General features: G+C 33.7%; 1 protein-coding gene across 9 annotated transcripts in view; it reads right to left on the reverse strand.

The window, feature by feature from the left end:
• The window catches only part of ZBTB20 (zinc finger and BTB domain containing 20), a 774,313-nt gene that overhangs the window by 607,847 nt on the left and 147,211 nt on the right, over window positions 1-19,255 (reverse strand). For all 9 annotated transcript variants that reach the window (XM_080830747.1, XM_080830743.1, XM_080830744.1 and 6 more), the window contains one exon: window positions 8,720-8,771. The gene's annotated coding sequence lies outside the window, so the exon portion shown is untranslated. The remainder of the gene's footprint in view (window positions 1-8,719; window positions 8,772-19,255) is intronic.

Consider the following 19,255-nt stretch of genomic DNA (forward strand, 5'->3'; position numbering starts at 1 on the left):
GTGTACTGTATACTCAGTGCTTAAATCTATAAAGCTGCTCCTGGAGAACAAAGCAAGTAAGGCACCTGTTTCAGTTGAGACACCATTAAATGAGTGCAGCCTGAACACAGCAGCATCTTTCTTTGGGAAGGGAGCTATTATTTTATAATGCTTTCCAAACAGATCCATTTGAGAGGCTAATTATTGCCTAATTTCAGGTCCTGGGTAAGTCTATACATATACAAAGCTGTTTCAAAGTACGTATAACCATCAATAGTGGTAGGTATAAAATTCTAGAGTATTAAACACTCCTAAGACTTTCTGTATTAATCCTTCCATTTCCATGCTATTTCACTTGTGAAGATCTAAAACTCCCTTGACAAGTCACTGATTTGGTCCTATTTTTTCCCCCTAATAAACATCTTTTGTCTTAAAATGGTACTTAACTTTATTACAGCATATAGGACACAACTTTTGTTCCCTTACTGAGCTACAGAAATAAGTAACCAAAACAAGTACTGAGACCTAAAGGAAATCATGTCGTGACACAAAGAAAATTTAATACACATATTTTTTTAAAGGATCACTTTTTTGCTATGTTTGTGTTGTGGATAAATTCTGAATACAATTGTTGATACAGTTTCTCTAAGTCTATTGATAGACCAGACAATTCAAGAAGCATTTATTGAGTACCTGGTCTGAGCCAAACACAAAGATGAAAAAGGCATATTTCCCTCCCTTAAGAAACTTACCATCTAGGAAAGGAGACAGGCACAAGTAAAACTATGATATAGTGTGGTAAGTGTTATAGTCATGTGAGCAAATGTGAAGGAAACACTAAGGAAAGACATGTTGATTCTGCCTTCGAGGATAAACAAGAGCAGTTTTCTGGGCCACATGAAGGCCATAACAGGCTGACTGAAGTGTAAGAGCAAAAGCATAAAACATGGAAGGACACAGTATGTTAAGAAGACAGCAAACGGGGGTGCCTGGGGGCTCAGGGGGTTAAGCCTCTGCCTTTGGCTCAGGTCATGATCCCAGGGTCCTGGGATCAAGTCCTGCATCGGGCTCTCTGCTCGGCAGGAAGCCGGCTTCCCCCTCTCTCTCTGCCTGCCTCTCTGCCTACTTGTGATCTCTGTCTGTCAAATAAATAAATAAATAATCTAAAAAAAAAAAAAAGGTAGCAAACAGTGCGGTGTGGGTAGAAAGAGTTGTGTGCTAAGGGAAAGAAGGTGAGGCAGGATAGGAACAGTGGGAAAGAAGTTTGGAAATTAGGGGCTCAGGAAGTAGACTGGGACCAAATTAAAAATAATTTTCAATGTCATCCTGTATTAGCTTTTAAGTAATAGGAAGAATAAGAAAAGGTGAATAGGTATCTTTATCAAACAAGGATGAGGTCAGTATAAAACCTGAAAATCAAACTGAATTTTTCTCAGCGTACTTATCTCTGAAAACTATTTTCAAATTTCATAATCTCTATGATGTATTTACAAGCCCTTACATTTAGTTCAAAGAATTATTTTTTTGCCATGAGAAAATAAAATTCCTAAAATGTGTCTATCTAAGAGATTGTTTTATTATATATTAATAGAAGCTACTGGGGGGACGAGCTAGTAGATTCATATCCCAGGACAGTCTGGGAAATCTGAAAATGATTAAATGTACTTAATAAAATAAAAATTTCCTTATAATTTCAGAAATTTTCTGTCTTGTTAAGAATTCTACAATTAGTTAGTACATATTGCCTTTACTTTGGCTTTTAGAAAATAGAGGTAAACATTTCCTTAAAAATTGCAAATAATGGGTCTAAAAGGAAAAGAATACAATCTAAGCTATATACTTAATCAGAAAAAAAAATCCATACATCTGGATGTCTTTCTGCACTTAGCTAAACTGACCTTTCTGCTATGTCCTTTTCATTTCAGTACCTTGAGCTACGCACATCTGTGAAATGCACCTGACCAGTTTATATTCTCCCTCATCATGCTACTTTGAACCATCTAGATGACTTTCAAATTACTGTCAGACACTGGGCATTCATAGGTAGGTACTCACCTCTCTACCCTTAGTCAAGGAAAAGAAAAGTGAAAAGCTTAGATTCAAAAATAATAAAGTCTCTGTCACCCTGATAAACATATTTAAAAAGTCACTCTCCTCCTGATAGCAGTGTTATATAAAATAAGTATGATCTTAGTGTTAACTCACAGGTTATTACAGAAAAATTTTTATGGGTATGTATAACAGATTTAATGTAGTGGTAAAAATATGCATAAATACACTTGACTATAGCATGCTTATGCAAGTTAGCTATTCCTTATATTTGAATATATAATATTTATAGTCAAATATAATAAATAGCTATTATATATAACATATTTATATATAATATTTAATAAATACAATAGATAAATATATATATAAACACACATACATACATTTACACTTCAGCATTTATTCCTAAAAGTTAGAGGAAAAAAATATTTAAACTGTTTTCATAACACAAATTCTAACTGAAATAAAATGTCCTTTTAAAAACTGTAATTAATGGCTGCTGTGTCAAACAGTGAACCAAAGGGTCAAACCTTATAATTCACAGTTTGAGAGGTCATAGCTCAAATTATAACTTTAAAAAACTGATTATCTGTGAGTAATTTGACAAATCCATCTAATATACTCTGAATGCATATAAAATCTTTTTGAGAGTAAAAAGGATGTATGTCCAAGTGGACAGCTGATGGAGGAAACGGCCTTTTTACTGAACAAGGCTGAAGTCCAGCATAATGACTTGGAATGCCTTTGAATGAGCATGCAAGTCTGGAAGGCCAAACAGTACACACATCCAAAGGGAACATAATGAACAATCTGATCAGAGACAAAATTATTTCACACACATGTCCAAAGAGCGGAAGGATAAATATACATTTCTATCACCTACTCCTTTATCACCATTACTACAACCCAGTTCACAGGTAAACTCTGGACTATTCATAAACAATCTTTTTAAGAGATAATATTTTGTCATTTAAAAAATTCCCATGATTTTTTAGTCTGAGATCTGAAACATATTGAGGTCACTTACCTCATATATAGTAAGCCAGGTTTATAAAGCTGGTTTCTTTCTGATTCACCTTGAAAGCAAGTATTGCTTTATCTATCTTCATCCCAAGGCCACCCACCCCATGAAACATAATCTGAAATAATTTGGCCAACCTGCATTTTTAAAATCTAGAAGTGATCTACTATTATTAATACGGCAGGTCAATGAAGATAATTTCTCCACTATAAATTCCCTAACTCATGCCAGAATTGAGAAATCCAGCAAAATAAGCCATTTTATTATATATCTATGTTTGTAATGCTTATTTATGTGTTTATTATATTTTCCTATTAGACAGTAGGCCCCGCAAGAATAAGGGCTATGTCGCTATTGTTCAGAAATTATATCTAGCACCTGGAAAGTTGCTGGCAGAGCAGACATTTACTAAATATCTGCTGGAGTTTGGAAAGAAGGCATGGCGAGAAAGAAGATGGGAGGCCCATGGTTAGCTAATCTTCTCTCCATTATTTGTATAGCTGTGAGGTGTAAAATCTTTAAAAAAATGTACATTCTATTTTTTTTAAAGATTTTATTTATTTATTAGAGAAAGCACAAGCAGGTGGGGCAGGAGGCAGAGGAAGAGGGAGAAGCAGGCTCCCCACTGAGCAAAGAGCCTGACGACAGAGAGCCTGACGAGGGGCTCAATCCCAGGACCTTGGGATCATGACCTGAGCCAAAGACAGATACTTAATAGACTGAGCCACCCAGGCTCCCCTCAAAAAATGTACATTCTATTTAGTCAGTTTACCTACCCAGCAATTCTCTGATCCATCTATCTATCCCAGAAACCATAAAGATTTAAAATGTCTTCCAAAAGTACATACTTGCAAGATAAAAGAAAATAAATGAAAATGGAAATTACAGTAGGAAATAAGATATTTATATATGTATACATGTAAAGAAAATTAAATCATAGGAAAGGAAGGGAATTTATTTTCACAATTTCTTTAAGTTAATCGTATTATAACCACTACTGTAATGCTCTTTTTTAAAAAAATTTTTTTGAAGATTTTATTTATTTATTTGACAGAGATAACAAGTAGGCAGAGAAGCAGGCAGAGAGAGAGGAGGAAGCAGGCTCCCTGCTGAGCAGAGAGCCCGATGCGGGGCTCGATCCCAGGATCCTGGGATCATAACCCAAGCCAAAGGCTTTAACCCACTAAGCCACCCAGGCGCCCCTATTGTAATGCTCTTATTGTAAGAAAACACTTAGAGAATATTTACTAGTCCCTCATCTGGTCATTCACTATAACAACCTCTACATAACCAGGTTCCTTATATCATAAGCCATAGTAGAGTCTATTGGAAGAGACAAATATTCAGTTAAAATAAAAATGTAATAAGTAAGTTATAACAGTAAACACATAGGCTTTCGTGAGAGAACAAAGCAGAATTCTTCTCTGAGCCAGCAAAAATGCTTACATGGTAACTGCATTACTTTGATGCCACTATGTCCTATTCCAAGAGACTTTTCTGATACACGTAAACACTCCTGTCTCTTGATATAAAGTATATATAAAGTATATATGCTTTTAAATGTTACTAGTACAAATGAGGTCTGAACATGTAAATCACTATTATCATAAGAAAACACATTTGAAAAATGTGCTTTTTCTTATAAGTGAAAGCCTAACTCTGATTTCACTTAGCCTGGTAATACGCTTCTGTCATTCCGTTGGACCAGCCCACACATACTGGGTTCTTGATAGGTCCTGGGCTTGGCCATCTGGCCCTTTATTTACTTATTCTTTTTTAATACTGACAAGTGTATTAGTAACACTTCCTTGATCACTGGTAAATATAGAGCCACCACATAACCAAGATTTTCCCTAATTCTGAAAGTCACTAATTAGTTGTGGGTAGAGGTTGGGAAGTATTACAAAGATACGTTGAGCAGTACTACAATAAGTAATCTAATTCCCAAGAAGAAAGCATGTAAATCTGTTTCCCACTTCATTAGAGGAATAAAAAACATCTTGTCATCACTAAAGGGTACAAAGAGAGACCTGGATATTAGGGGGAAGGTAGATAGGGAGGAAGAATGAAAGCAGCATTTAGGTAGGAAACAGAAATCCCCTACATATCTTAGACAATGTTCATGGTTTTCTTGATATCTTTTGATTGATCTATTTAGCAGTGTGTTTCATGAGTGTAGTTTATTCATTAATAAACACAAGCTTGCAAAGGAAATGAAGGTAAATGAATCCTAATGAGAGAAACTGATCATTCTACTGGTAGTTAAGTTATACAGCAGGCAACCCCGGAAGCTGCCTTAATCTTTTCAAACCAGTAAGGTCTCAATTACTTGAGCTTGCAAAGTAAAACAGTGTGAGCTTAAAGTTGAGAACGCAGTTTCCAAAAGGACTAAAAAATCATTTAGAGAGAAGGTTATGGTGAAATTATAAGTACTCAACCTGGAAATTTATGTATATTAAGTCCATTAGAAAACATGTATTTTTAGGGTTGTTGTTTTTTTTCCTCCTGTTGGATCAGAGATAGTCTAACAGGTTTAATTTTGAATAAGGTTTAGATTCTTCAAAGAACACTACTGGTCGTTGTGTGTTCACACCAGCATAAAGTTTAAAAAATCAACTCCAACTTTCCAAAACTAAAGAATCTAACTGTATAAGGTTTGGTCAGTTGTCCTCATTTCTGGGATCAAACAGTGTCACATGAAGCAAAAATTCTTTTAAGATTATTTTGGGTTTAAGTCTACCTCCTTTATTCATAAACATTTTGGGGAAAATGATGATAGTCTCTTATAGTACTGACTCAAATAACTAAAATTTCAATGAGAAACTTTTAAAGCTGTGAATTGTGACGTAGGTGTTAGTATTTCCTTGACCAAATCCTGGAACTAATGAATAAAAGTTAATTGGTTTGTATATGGAAGTAAATTGGTAAAAGGCAGATGGATATAATTAACAAGGGGGGAGGGAAGTACATTGTTTAATATGTAGTTGATGAATTGTCAAAGAAGTGTGGCATGTCTTATTTACCAGTATTTGAAAAAAAAGAATAATAGATGCTTTAGTATACAAATAAATGCAGGTATAGAAACATAATAGAAGCTTTGTGCTACAGGGGAACTTAAACTTCTCTGGGCAGTGATCAGCTAAGAAGGAACAGAGATAGTTACAATGCAATGATTAACTAGCTGAAAAATCTATTATTCATAGCAGGTATGAAAGCAGTCAGGGCAGCAATGTTGGTGGCCCCTACTCATCAAGCAGCTTGGCCAGTACAAACTGGATGTCTGGAACCAGACAATACACAAAAACAATGAAACCTATAGCCAGCTAAAGAAGATTCAGCACAATCCATCTCCAATTTTAAATAGTACCAGAAATCTCCACTGACAGAATGCTTCCCCTTGAGATTAGCATAATTGTGTTTACAAGATGTTGACCAACATTTACCTTTATATATCTCACTATGCATAACAACATGCCTGAAACCCTATCTAGAAATTCCCAGCATATTACCAAAAAAAAAAAAAAAAGTAATTTTAACATTAGTTGGCAGAAATTTCTGTTGATAGGTATGGCCATCACGTCATTATATGAACAGATGGTCAAAGTGTGTCCATTTTGCTGACAGTGCATTTATGTGGGTCTTTTTATCCCTTAACAACCAAACCAAACAAAAGCACAACACAGAGGAAGCCATTGTGCCTTCCCTCATTTGGTTGGCAGCTTCATCTATGAAATATGAAAATAAAAAAACAACACAGACTATAATTCCTGCATAGTACATTTAATCAAGTAATTAAGCATTCATATCAAAAAGTTATCCTGATGTTTGTGAAGATGGAAAAATACACAGAATCTTTAAAATTTTTTTAACTCCATGACTGTCAGTAAAGGGAAAATAGTCACATTTCTTGATCTTTAGGTTTTTTTTAATCTAACCAAGAGTTTATAGGAAAAAAGCAAATTACTATTCTTTATTGCTATTCAGGTCTTTTAATGAAAACTCAGGAAAAAAACATTGAGAAAAAGTAAATCCCCATATTAAAATCTATTTCCCTTTGAAATAGAGGTGCTCCCTCTCTGTATTTAATACTTCTACTGAATAATTTTTAGATATTCCAGCTGAAATATTCATAACCAGATTAATTAACAGCCTAACAGATATCCAGTTGCAACCTACTACATTTTATACCATGAGATCTCTTAAAATACACACACACACAGAGGTTGCTATCTGGATACTTAATATGGTAGCCTCATCTCTAGAAACAACCTAAAATATAGTTTACCTTGATTTTGTGAAATAAAAATAAATAATATCATGAGAAAAAGGAGAGATTAAAAATTACGAATATATTTCTATCTATAACAGCTAGTAGTAAAACAATAGCTGAGAATTATATTGCTAAAACGCATCTACACATGTGGCTATGGAAACTTCTGTGCAAGAATAATGCTGTTACCCACCTTCAAAAAGAGCTGATGAAGTATGAGGTTTAAGAGTACATCTTTAGTACTTCTGTACCTTAAAATATTGCCGAGTATTAATTTTTCATCAAGTTGTCATTTTCTCTGACATTTGGTTTTATTAATCAAGGCATTTATCATTAATTTGTAGAAAATATCGTAATTAAGCCAAATAAAATAAAATCCTTAAAAGGTTAAAATTAGAAAGCAGGTGAATTAGAACTTTGACATTACCCTGTTGACATACTGGAGCATTTTGAAAGCATGGGAATCAAGTTTTTGCAGGGAGTTAGGTGCCTCAATCTTGGGCTGGCTGTTTTTTAAAAAATGTTATAAAGATTTGATTTAAAGCTCTCTGACAGTTTTGACATTCAGGTGAAAGTACTGCTGCTGCATTTGGAACAATTTGCATATCCCACTGCTAAACGGAATGTTTGAGGTGTGCACTGGTGTAAAGAAATTAAAAACAAGCTATCACACATGCTTAAGTGTATGTATTCACAAAACTGATGGTTGGATCAGCACCCCATCCCCCTCCAATGTAATCTGTGATTTACTTTTCTATAATAAATTACCCTACCATGTTATTCTCGCTGGAAGATCTAACCATGCATGTAAGAAGCAAAGTAATTACAGCCCCCTCTTGTCTCAGAAACCTTCTTCAATCCCTATGAGCTCTTTATACACAATGGAGCAACACAAGTCTATTGTATACTTCATGCCTGAAATTCTGGACTTTTGACTACAAGTAGCCACTAAATCTCATCTGCATGATTTCCTGCATGGTTTTGTTGTTTGTAACCATTGCATTTTTATCTTGTACAGTTAGTTGTAAAGCTCTTCCTGAGGAGGAATGGATGCTGACTTTTTGGCTTTGAGTCAATATGTCTATTTAAGAAAAGGGCAAGTTATAAAATCAGAAGAGTTCCAACTGATTTCAAAAATAGGGAAGGGCCCTAATACATTTCCATATAGAAGAAAGAAGAAGTATAGCAACACCCAGTTAGACTGAAACATTCTGACATGACGTTAGGGTTCTTCTTTTTTGATTTATAATTTCAGATTTTTTTTAGGTAGACATAGAAAAATATATTTAATGTGTTAAAGGGCAATAAAGACCTGAGGCAGTAAAGCCAAGGCCTTAAATATTATGAAACTTTTCAAGAAGACAAAACCCCTTCAAGAAAATATCACTGGACATTACCTTCAGTCTTCAGAGTCTCAAAGGGTAATCCTTAATACTTCTTTTTGTGTGACTGTAAAAAGGAAATACTTAAAATTAGAAATCTTCCAAGGAAGCAATTAACATTTCCATAGCATGTCTGTAACTCGTCATGAAAAGTAGGTAGCTGGGTTTGTGTGTGTCAGCTAGTATCTACAGTTTTCAAAAGAAGAAAAAAAGGCTACCACATTCATTTCTGTACATGCAGTACAAGTACATAGTAAAGTATGACACAAATATATGATTTAAATCACTGTGTGAACAGGGTTTAGATGTAGACCAGGGTATTTATTATAGTACTATCAGAAGCTTTCTTAATTTACACGAAGTTTTTACATTTATTTTTGTAATTGAAAAAAAACTAATCCCAAATAGATTTATCCCATGTCTTTGTCTATTCTTAATTATCAGAGATTTTGCAAAGATCTACTGTGTATAATATACTGGTAAGTACTGATGAATCAGGAAAAATAAAAACATAAAACACCGGTCCTATCCACAAAATAATGAGTGAGGTTAAAGAGATTTGCATAAAGGAAGATAATGCAGAAAATGAAAAGTAAATTGATGGAAAGAATTAGGGAGCAGAGGGTAACATGTTCAATATAGCTTGAACTGGTATCCAGTACGTAATGCACTGACATTAGAACATGGCTTTATGTTTCCTGTCTCAGCAAGCAAGGCTATTATTGTAGGGTCCTACTCAGATTTGGAGGCAGGAATGTCAAACAAATGGATGAGTCACTTTTAAATTCTTTTCCATCCACATGCATTTGATAGTATATACTCAAAGCTAGTACTGGGAGCAGTAAAGTAGGCAGGATGTTGAGGCACCTTTAAACCCAATTTGGTGAGTTTCAATATAAAAAAATTAACTAGAAACAATTCTCCTATTAAAAATTGAATTTGGTATTTTATGTCCTTGGAAAGTTATCCCTCTAAATTTTCTATGAAATTTCAATGATGACCTTGATGTCGTATTTACTAATAATCTCCACAGAGATTCAGCCATTCAAAATCTCAAAAGCAGTTTTACTAATGGAAACACATACATAAATAAAAGCCAATCTCATCAGCTAGTGCGTCTACAGTAAAAAAAAAAAAAAAAAGAAAGAAAGAAAAAGATCTAAGGATTTTAATTGATTGGATCTTTAATATGCATAAATAATATTTTATGGAGGGACAACAAAGACTCAAAGAGCAAACTATACCAGTAAACCAAAACAAACCCAAGTTTAAGCTATACTAGTAAATGGGATTGAGGAAAGGAAGGTGCAAGTCCTGTTATAGTCAGGATACATGAGTAATATACATTTACTCTGCAACATCAAACTTTAGAAAATCAGAATCTTCTAGGAGTGTGATTAGAACCCTTAATCATGGATAAACAGACAATAACTAGAAATAGAAAAAAATGTTCAGATTATGGGGATGAGGTAGAGAAATTTAATTTGGAGAAAATTAATTTGGCCATTACATGATATATTATAAAAGTAATTTGTATTTATATATTATCTCCCCCAGTAGAATGGCAGTGCCATAAGGGCAGACATTGTTTTTTTCCACTGTATTCCCAATTTCATGAAGAGTGTCTGCCATATACTAAGATCAATGAATATTTATTGAATGAAAGAATGAACAACCTGAACAACTCTAAGACAAGCACTAAGTCTGCATCCATTTACAGATAAAGAAATTCAGACTTAATTAAATTAAATTTTATATACTAAACTTTGCTCTTTCACAACTACAAACTTCTACAACCCTTTGTTTAGTCTGCCATTCAAGATTCATCTAGTAGTGGAAAACAAACAATAAGCATGTAGGTTGTTGAACTTATAATGTCATATAATTAGTACCATAAGTGCAAACAGTAAGGTAATGGCATTGAGAGTGACATGGGCAGATATTTTAAATTGGTTTGGACAGGAAAGCTTCTCAGAGGAGGTGACAATAAGGCAAGTGTGCATTAAATGAAAGAGTCAAAAAAGTATCTAGAGCAAAAAGTATCTAGGGGACTAGATGGACTATTATAAGAGGTAAACGAGTTAATATATATTACTTTGCTTTGTACAATGCACACAGCAAACAATACTCTCAATATCTATTATTTTATTATATTGCTATTATTTTATAAATAATGAATTTCCCCCACTAAAACGTAAATTTGTTAAAGACATTCATTTTTCTTTCCCTGTGGCTCCTTAAATAGTGCTTAGCAAATATTCAATAAAAATGTACATAACTGAAAATAGGAAGACACAATTATCAGTTCATTAGTTAGAAAAAATAAACAGACTATATGAATATGAAAAATGTCATCATATTTCATATGTCTGAGACAATCTAACTGTTAAATCAATGTCATCTAATCTTCTCTGCGTTTAAAAGAAAGATAGAAAAGATAAAAAAATTACTAGAGTTAATAAGTTGTAGATTAAAAAAAGGTAAAAAAGAATCAGAAAAAAATAAAATTACCAATATTAGGTCACTATCTTGACCATTTACACACTCTGTCTGCTTCCATCAGATTAATACATTTTTCTAGCACAAAGATTCTACCACACAGTTTCCAATTCATTTCAGTGTTCCTAATACAAGCACAGGGACTGGTGTATAGCAAACATTCAGTAAGTCTTTGTTGAACTAAATTGAACTAAAATTATCTTTAATAGTTCAGATGCTTTATAGTTAGTTCAAATTTTAAAAAATAAATAAACCAAATGGGAGATTACAACAGAAAAAAGTATAAGTATTGGTTTTTGACCTTGCAGCAAAAAACAAGGTCAGTTTTCACCAAAAATTGAAATATAGCTGATGGTGTGGTATTGGCAGTTGGAAGAGACCAATCAGTAGAATAGACCACAGGGACTCTAATATGGGTTAAGTATTAACAGGTAGCATTTTCACAGTGTTGAGACTAACTATGTAAGAAAATAATTTTTTTTGGCTCTCTACCTCTTATCAGGCACCAAAAATAAAGCAAATTGATACATCTGAATATAATAACTAATCAAAGATCTATTAGAAAACCTATGTATATAATTTTCTGAATTTTAAGGTGAGAATATCTTTTAAGCCACATAGACAGTAGTAGAATATAACACAATCATTAAGATTTATGAATCTTAAAAATTACTTAAAATTTTTTCAGTCAAAAAATATGTTGAATATGAGGCCAACAATAAAACACGTATTTTTTAATGTATAGGACATCATAGAGTTACTAATCTATAAATAAATGAAACAAAGATCTCATCTTTTTCAAATGAATAGGCAATTCATAATAGAAGAAACACAAACTAAGATACATATAAAACAATATTAATCTGCAATAGACAATTATCTGTAATGAATATTCTGTAATAATTAATCTGTACTGAAAGGAATGCAAATTAAAATAGCCTAAGTATTCCAAACAGTGAACTGGTTAAATAAATGACATGTGGTATAACTATGAGCTTTCAAAAAATATAGCAAGTGAAAATTTATAAAGCATCATTAAGCTTAAGAAGCAGGTTGCAAAATGTTAATAATAATTTTTTAATAATTTTGTGATGATATATAAATATATAGACTATGCACAATGTTTGGTTCTGTGATATATGTAGATCTGTATGCATGTGTCTATCTATGTATCAGAAAAAACATGTATGCATTAGAAAAAGCATGTAAGAATCTATATACTAAATTATTCCTAGCACTAATCTCAGATGTTAAGATTATGGCAGATATTTTTCTTCTTGTGATTTCTTTCCAAATTTTCTACAATAAACACAAATTACTTTTTATAAACATTAAAGTCACTAAAACAAGAGCTAGTCTATGTTGCAGAAAAAAGATTAGATGATATATTACTAGATTTCCTGAATGTTAAGAAAGCCAGTTGAAAAGATCTATCTGTCCCTATTTTTGAAGGGCACCTCTGTTGAAAAAAATAAAATAAAAGAGGAAGGAAGGAAAGAAGTTGGAGCAAGGAGGGAGGGAAGATGGAATAAAGAAAATTTAAAAAAAGAAAAGAAAGAAAAATAAAATTTCTCAAAAACAGCAACCACCTAAAATGGTATTTCTTAGATTCCTAGGAGTCAAATTTTAATCGATCACATCTTTAATTAAATTTTCAAAGAAATGCACTGCCTGGAACGTAGAAAACTTAAGAAGTTAGAGATTATATTTATATAGTAAGCATACTATTTATTATAAGAGAAAGCAAATAGAACACGCATCAATTTCAGTGACAGGACCATTATAGTTACAATTTCAAATAAATAAAAATCAAAAGCAACCAAATGATACCTTACAACAAAACAAACAGAAGGTGTTGAAGGCTATCCTCTACTGATGATTATAAAACAAGTCGTCATTAAATAAAAATTTAAATATGAAGTTTGTTTGTATCTCACCAAAAACAGCAAATGAAAACTGATTTATAATCCTTAAATCAGGAAGAACGTACACGTACATGGTCAAGAGGACAAGATGCAGTCCCTCAAAGACTGGAAAGGCCAATTCAGTTCTAGTCCATAATGGTGCTTCTTAGAACAAAGATATGCATTCTGGCTTTGGGTATTACCAGAGTTTTTAAAGCACCAGAGAATCTGATAAACTCTATGGTAGACTTCTCCAAGAATCCATTAAAGTGACCTGGCCAAACCCCATAATGAAGCCATCTAAGATCAAATCAAGTTCCACTGAAGCAGGCTCTAGGGCAACAACAAAAGACTATTCACTTGACTCAGTCATACTTGCTATTAGATATTTCAGTTTCCCCTCCAAACAGAGGGGGAAAGTTCAGAAAGATTATGTACTAAATACTTCTTTTAATCCTAAATTTCAGTCAATTTCTCTTTTTGTCACTTGTCTCTTTAAAAGTAACCCAATCCCTTTCCTTTATTATGTGCAGCTTTACTCTGTTCAATTTTATTTCCCAATAGCAGAATGGCTTAAATAAATTCTTAAAAACCAACACACCAACAAATAAATAAATTAAAACTCAATGACTATAAAAAGTACACAGTCTAACCTGCTTAATTATTAACAGGTAAACAGAATGCATTTCTGAATTATTTACTTAAACTCCTTCAACTAAAAACTTAAAAGTTTTTGAGCTTGGAATGTATACCCTTTCTAGGAATCTATAGATCAATTATTTTAAAATATTCTATTGAGCCATTTTAATAAAAGCAATTAAAAACATCAAAGTTAATGTGAGTTTAAACATTGGCATAGTACATGAGAAATGCAACACATTTTTAAGATTTCAGAGGTCAGTAAAATTCCCTTTTTTCCAACTGTCCCTTGTTCTCTTTCAAATACTTTATTCCACAATACATTTGGACAGAATGAATAGAAATATTCTCTACTAAATTATATTAATGAAAAGGATATAATAATGGTTTTGGAGCATTTATATAAGTTTTTATTCCCAAGCATATCATAAGAAATATATAATTACAAAACTATGGAAAATGTTAATAGTTACAAAAGTAGAATGACAGAAGGGAAAGAATGAACAATAAATAAAATTCATTTTCTCTGGATGAAATACTAGTTCAGCTAATATATTGAAGAATGGCTGCTTGACACAAGTAAGCATTGATTACCTGGAATGCTGGTTAATTAAATTCTGGTTACCTAAGAGTATACCAGAGAAAATAAAGCTTTGCCTTGATTCTTTTAACTAAAACCTAAGATATACTAGCAGATTTTCCTGCCTTGGTAAATAGGGTTTTATCGTTTTATCTTCATTAAAGATGAAAAATTTATTCTGCCATAGAGGATGGTTCTTAATCTTTAGGTCATAAGCTCCTCTGAGAAAATGATAGAAAACCAAGGATCTCTTTCTTTAGAAAAGTGTACATGTTCACAAAATTTTATGTAAATTTCTAGGAGTCCAGGTGATGTCAGAAAACAATGGCAAAAGAAAAAAAATAAACTTCCTTACTGCCTACAGCCCACCGACAAGTCTTTGAAACAGGCAGAGTGATCTTCCTCTAGGAACTCTGTTGTCTCGATGCTGACACTTTGCTAGAAAAAGGCAATCTCAGCTTAACATTATCCTGCCCCCACCCCAGGATCCTGTAAGTCTACTTTAACATATAAAACATATACTAGTTTCCTTTGGAAACTTCCTTTATCTCTACCCCAACATTCCACCCCAAGATATATCTTGGCAATCATCCTCCAAGCATATGGCCCACTGATACACATCTGAAGGATCTCATGACTAAGGTTTTTTTTTTTTGTTTGTTTGTTTTTTGTTTTTTATTTTTTATTTCTTTTCAGATGACTAAGGTTTTATTAGACAGTAATAAATGACCTTTTCTTAAGCCCCTTCCAACTTGAAAGTATATTAATCAGTCACCTGTCACAACCCCAGTGCAGCACATTCTGCCCCTGGGTCCTGTCCCTGTGCTTTAACAAAATCACCTTTTTGCACCAAAGACATCTCAAGAATTCTTTCTTGGAAGTCCAACATTTTCACACCACAGGGACCCACCAAAAGAGTGTTTGCTTTCAAATTCTATAAAATTATAAATGCATAGACATTGGAGATTGTACTGACAACACAGTGACCCCAGGCATAACAAGGATGTTTAAAGTTGCTTTTTGAAGACACCTCTAATAATGAAGTATTTTCTTATGATTTGTTTCCTTCTAAAAGGGGAGTATAAAAACAATTCTGCTTAATTTAGTCTTGGTTAAAGGTTAAGCATGTTTCCTTTTAAGATAATTGCACTACCAGAGTTTCAGCTTTAAAACAAAATAGTGCTGTTTTCAAATCATTCCACATTCTAGAAGTGGCAACATTTTTTTTACACTTTTCTCTTAGAGGAGGCAGGGTGAGAGAGAAAGCTCTTTAATGTTCACCTTTACTTCTAAAGATTATCAGATAATCACAAATATATAAATATTCCCTGTATTCAGGTTTTATTCTAACTACTTTTATGTATATTTGCTTATTTTAAACCTCACAAAAACTAGGAGGTGGGTAGCTAGATATCAGATGTCATTATCCTCATTTTATTAATATGTAAACTGATGCATAGAGAGATTATGTGATTTCCCCAAGATCACCTCTCTACTGAATGGCAGAACCAGGATTCACACCTAGTCAATCTGGCCAGAGTCTTCACTTCCACAAACAATATTACATTTTCAGTTTCAATCATGAGCTGATGGCTTTTCTTATGCCATTTTATATGTAACACAAGTCCACCTCTTCACTATTATGCCAGACACATTCATACTGTTTCTTCCCCAGACATATACATTTGGGGAATAGTTCATAAGTTGCTGACAAAACTGGTACCACTTTTGTGCAGCTGGCAGTTATATAGCCTGTTAATTTCCCAGAATCAAATGCCCAGATTGGGGGGGAAAAAAAAAAGGCATCACCATGTCAGTAAATGTGGAGCCCTACAATAAAAACTGACCCCTCATTTCCTTTTTGGAAATAGTTCTCGTGAGATACAAAATTAAATGATTATATAATCTATGGGCCAATGAAGACAACAGGAAAAGTGGCCCATTGTTGTAACAATTCACAAAGGTGAGGGCCGACAAGTTGCTTTTGTGGCTAAAGTTGCACCAACATGAAAATTTTCTTGATGTATCCGTCTCACCAAGGGATTGCTGCTCCCAGAGACAGCAATAAGTATGTATCTCATTTGCTTCCAACCTTAATATTTTCCAACCTTATATATACCAACCTTAATATTTTCAGTAATCCCATAAAGAGCAAAGGCTGGAAAGAAAGAGAAAGAGAGATAGGGATAGAGAGGGAGGGACAGGAAGGGAGGGCGGGGAAGGAAGGAAGGGAGGGAGGGAGGAAGGAGGGGGAAAGGAAGAAGGGAGGAAGGGAAGAAAGAAAAGAAAAGAGAAAAGAAAAGGGAAAAAAAGAAAAGAAAAGAAAGGAAAAGAAGAAAAGAGAAAAGGAAGGAAAGGAAAGGAAAGGAAAGGAAAGGAAAGGAAAGGAAAGGAAAGGAAAGGAAGAAAGGAAGAGAGTGAGAAAGGAAGAAAGGAAGACAGAAAGGAAGAGAGAAATGTTTTTTATAGTTTGTACAGTAAAGTTTTCAGTTATAAATTTGTTCCATCTTTTTATTGAATAACTTCCTACATATAAATGGAATCAAGTAGATACCAGTAAGATACAAATATGAAAGGGAAAAATAAGGCAGAATGTTCGAAGTCCTGAAAATGGTTAAAGATCAGATAAACAGGAAAGAAAGCAGAGCAAAAGCAAACAGCAATATAGATGCAAGAATGCATAACAAGAAAGAACCTTGGTAACTGAGGCAGCTTTTCTTCATTAGATCCAGGGACTTTTAAAGAAGTAATTGATTCCAATGCAGCAAACCAGGCTGGGAATGAAAACCTGGTTAAAATAAGAAGTGTATCTGGAACAAAATACCATCCTCAGCTCCTTTTGTCTCTAACTCATCCTACATACCATAATAAAACAAATATTTGGAAATAACCTAGTTATTATTACCTTATTCCCTATAAATAATTCCCAATCACTTACATTATTAAATCCAATGTGTTTGGTTTGCAAAGTCCTCCATAATCTGGTTCCATTGTGTATCCTCCCTTCCAGTTAATGCTGAAAGTGTATCCTCCAATCCAATCAGAAATTGTACCCTTGAATCCAATCAGATTAAAACAGTATACACTGATTCAGAAAACCTTTATTAAAGCCTATAATATGTTAAGGAGTATTCATGTAATTGAAATCTTTGGTCTTGGAGCCAAAGAACAAATGCTAATCTCCAGTTTTTCCAAAAACTCTATCTCAATGCTTTCCCTTCTCACTCTTCGTCTATTCTTAGCCAGAAACCTATGCATGGTCTTCCTTTGGATTCAACAAAAATTGATTTAGATATAATCAGTTCAATTGCTCTCATTTTAGCTCAGACACATTTCAGTTGAAAGTATGATCATTTATATAACTAAAAATATATACAGAGGGTTAACCTTATATGCTGTTCCCACTACCATTCTCACACAAACACAAAATATGGTGGATCTTAAATTAACACAACACACATACATACACACACACACAGACTCTTACTAGGATCCACATTTGTCTTATTCTATTCCTTTATCAGGCCACACTTGTTGGGGGCTTTTGAATTTGTTCTTTTAAGGCTCTTCTCCCAGATCATTTCATGATGGCTTCCCCATCTCATCATTCAATCTCAGCTCAAATGGCACATCATTACTCTTTATTCTGCTACCCACACTTTCTGTCCCATGTCACTCTTTATCCTACTACCCAGATTTCTGTTTTTCACAGGTTATCACTCTCTACAATTACTTTACTTATAAACTCATTCACTGTCTATCTTCCTATGTTAGGGATCCTATCAGTTTAGCTACATATAATTCAGGGCCAAATTGCTTGTCCCTAGGCATTATGCCTGGCATATAGTAAGCACTCAAATATTTGAAGAATAAATAAATACATACAAAAATAATTATTAATATTCAATGCATAAATATTTATCAACTATTTATTTACAGGCTGAGGAATGTTCTGCCCCTAACATAATTACATTTGGGAGAAAAATCCAATACAAATGGGTGACAGAGAGGGTTTTTTTTTTTTAAGATTTTATTTATTTGAGGGAGAGAGAGAGCAAAAGAGAGTGTACAAGTAGGGAGCAGAAGCAGAGGGAAAGGGAGAAGCAAATTAGCATGGAGTCTGATGTGGGTCTCAATCCCAGGACCCTGAGATCATGACCTGGGCCAAAGGCAGATGACAGATGTTTAACTGACTGAGCCACCCAGGCACCCCCACTTAGAGAGTTCTAAACAAAATAAATTGTCAGAGAATTAGACCCAATCTGTCTTAAAATTTAAGACTAACAACATTATTTTTCTCAACCACCGTTCCCTTCACATTCCTCTATTAAGCCTACTGATTATCAACTTTTATAATGTCAAGAATGGCTGAATAAAACTGAATGAAGGTGGTGACAGTGTCACATATCTCATTTTGGATATTTATTGCTGAAACAGATAAGTCAGTCCCATAAAACATGGAAGAATCAGGATTCAACTAAGAGTAGTATTGTGTAGAGATTCAATGCCTCCTTCATACAGTGTACAAACATGCTCAGATCTGAAAATTCTAAATGCTTCTAAAGGTTCAAAAAAAGGCATTCATTTAAACTAGGGATCAGAAAACTTTCTATAAAGGCCAAATGATAAATATTTAGGCTTTGTAGGTCATACAGTTTCTGTCTCAATTACTCAACTGCACTCTCTTCTCATGAAAGCAGTCATAGGCAATAAATACATAAACAAATGAGCATGTCTATATTTCAATAAAACTTTACTTACAAAAACTGTAGGATCATCAGGGAAATGCAAAGCAAATCCAAATCACCTCACATCTGTTAGAATGGCTATTTTCAAAAAGACAAGAAATAAGAAGGGTTGGTAAGGATGTGGAGAAAAAGAAACCTTTGTGCACTGTTGGTGGGAATGTAAACTGGTGCAGCCACTATG

The sequence above is a fragment of the Martes martes genome, assembly GCF_963455335.1.
Source record: "Martes martes genome assembly, chromosome: 1".
Taxonomy (NCBI): Eukaryota; Metazoa; Chordata; class Mammalia; order Carnivora; family Mustelidae; genus Martes; species Martes martes.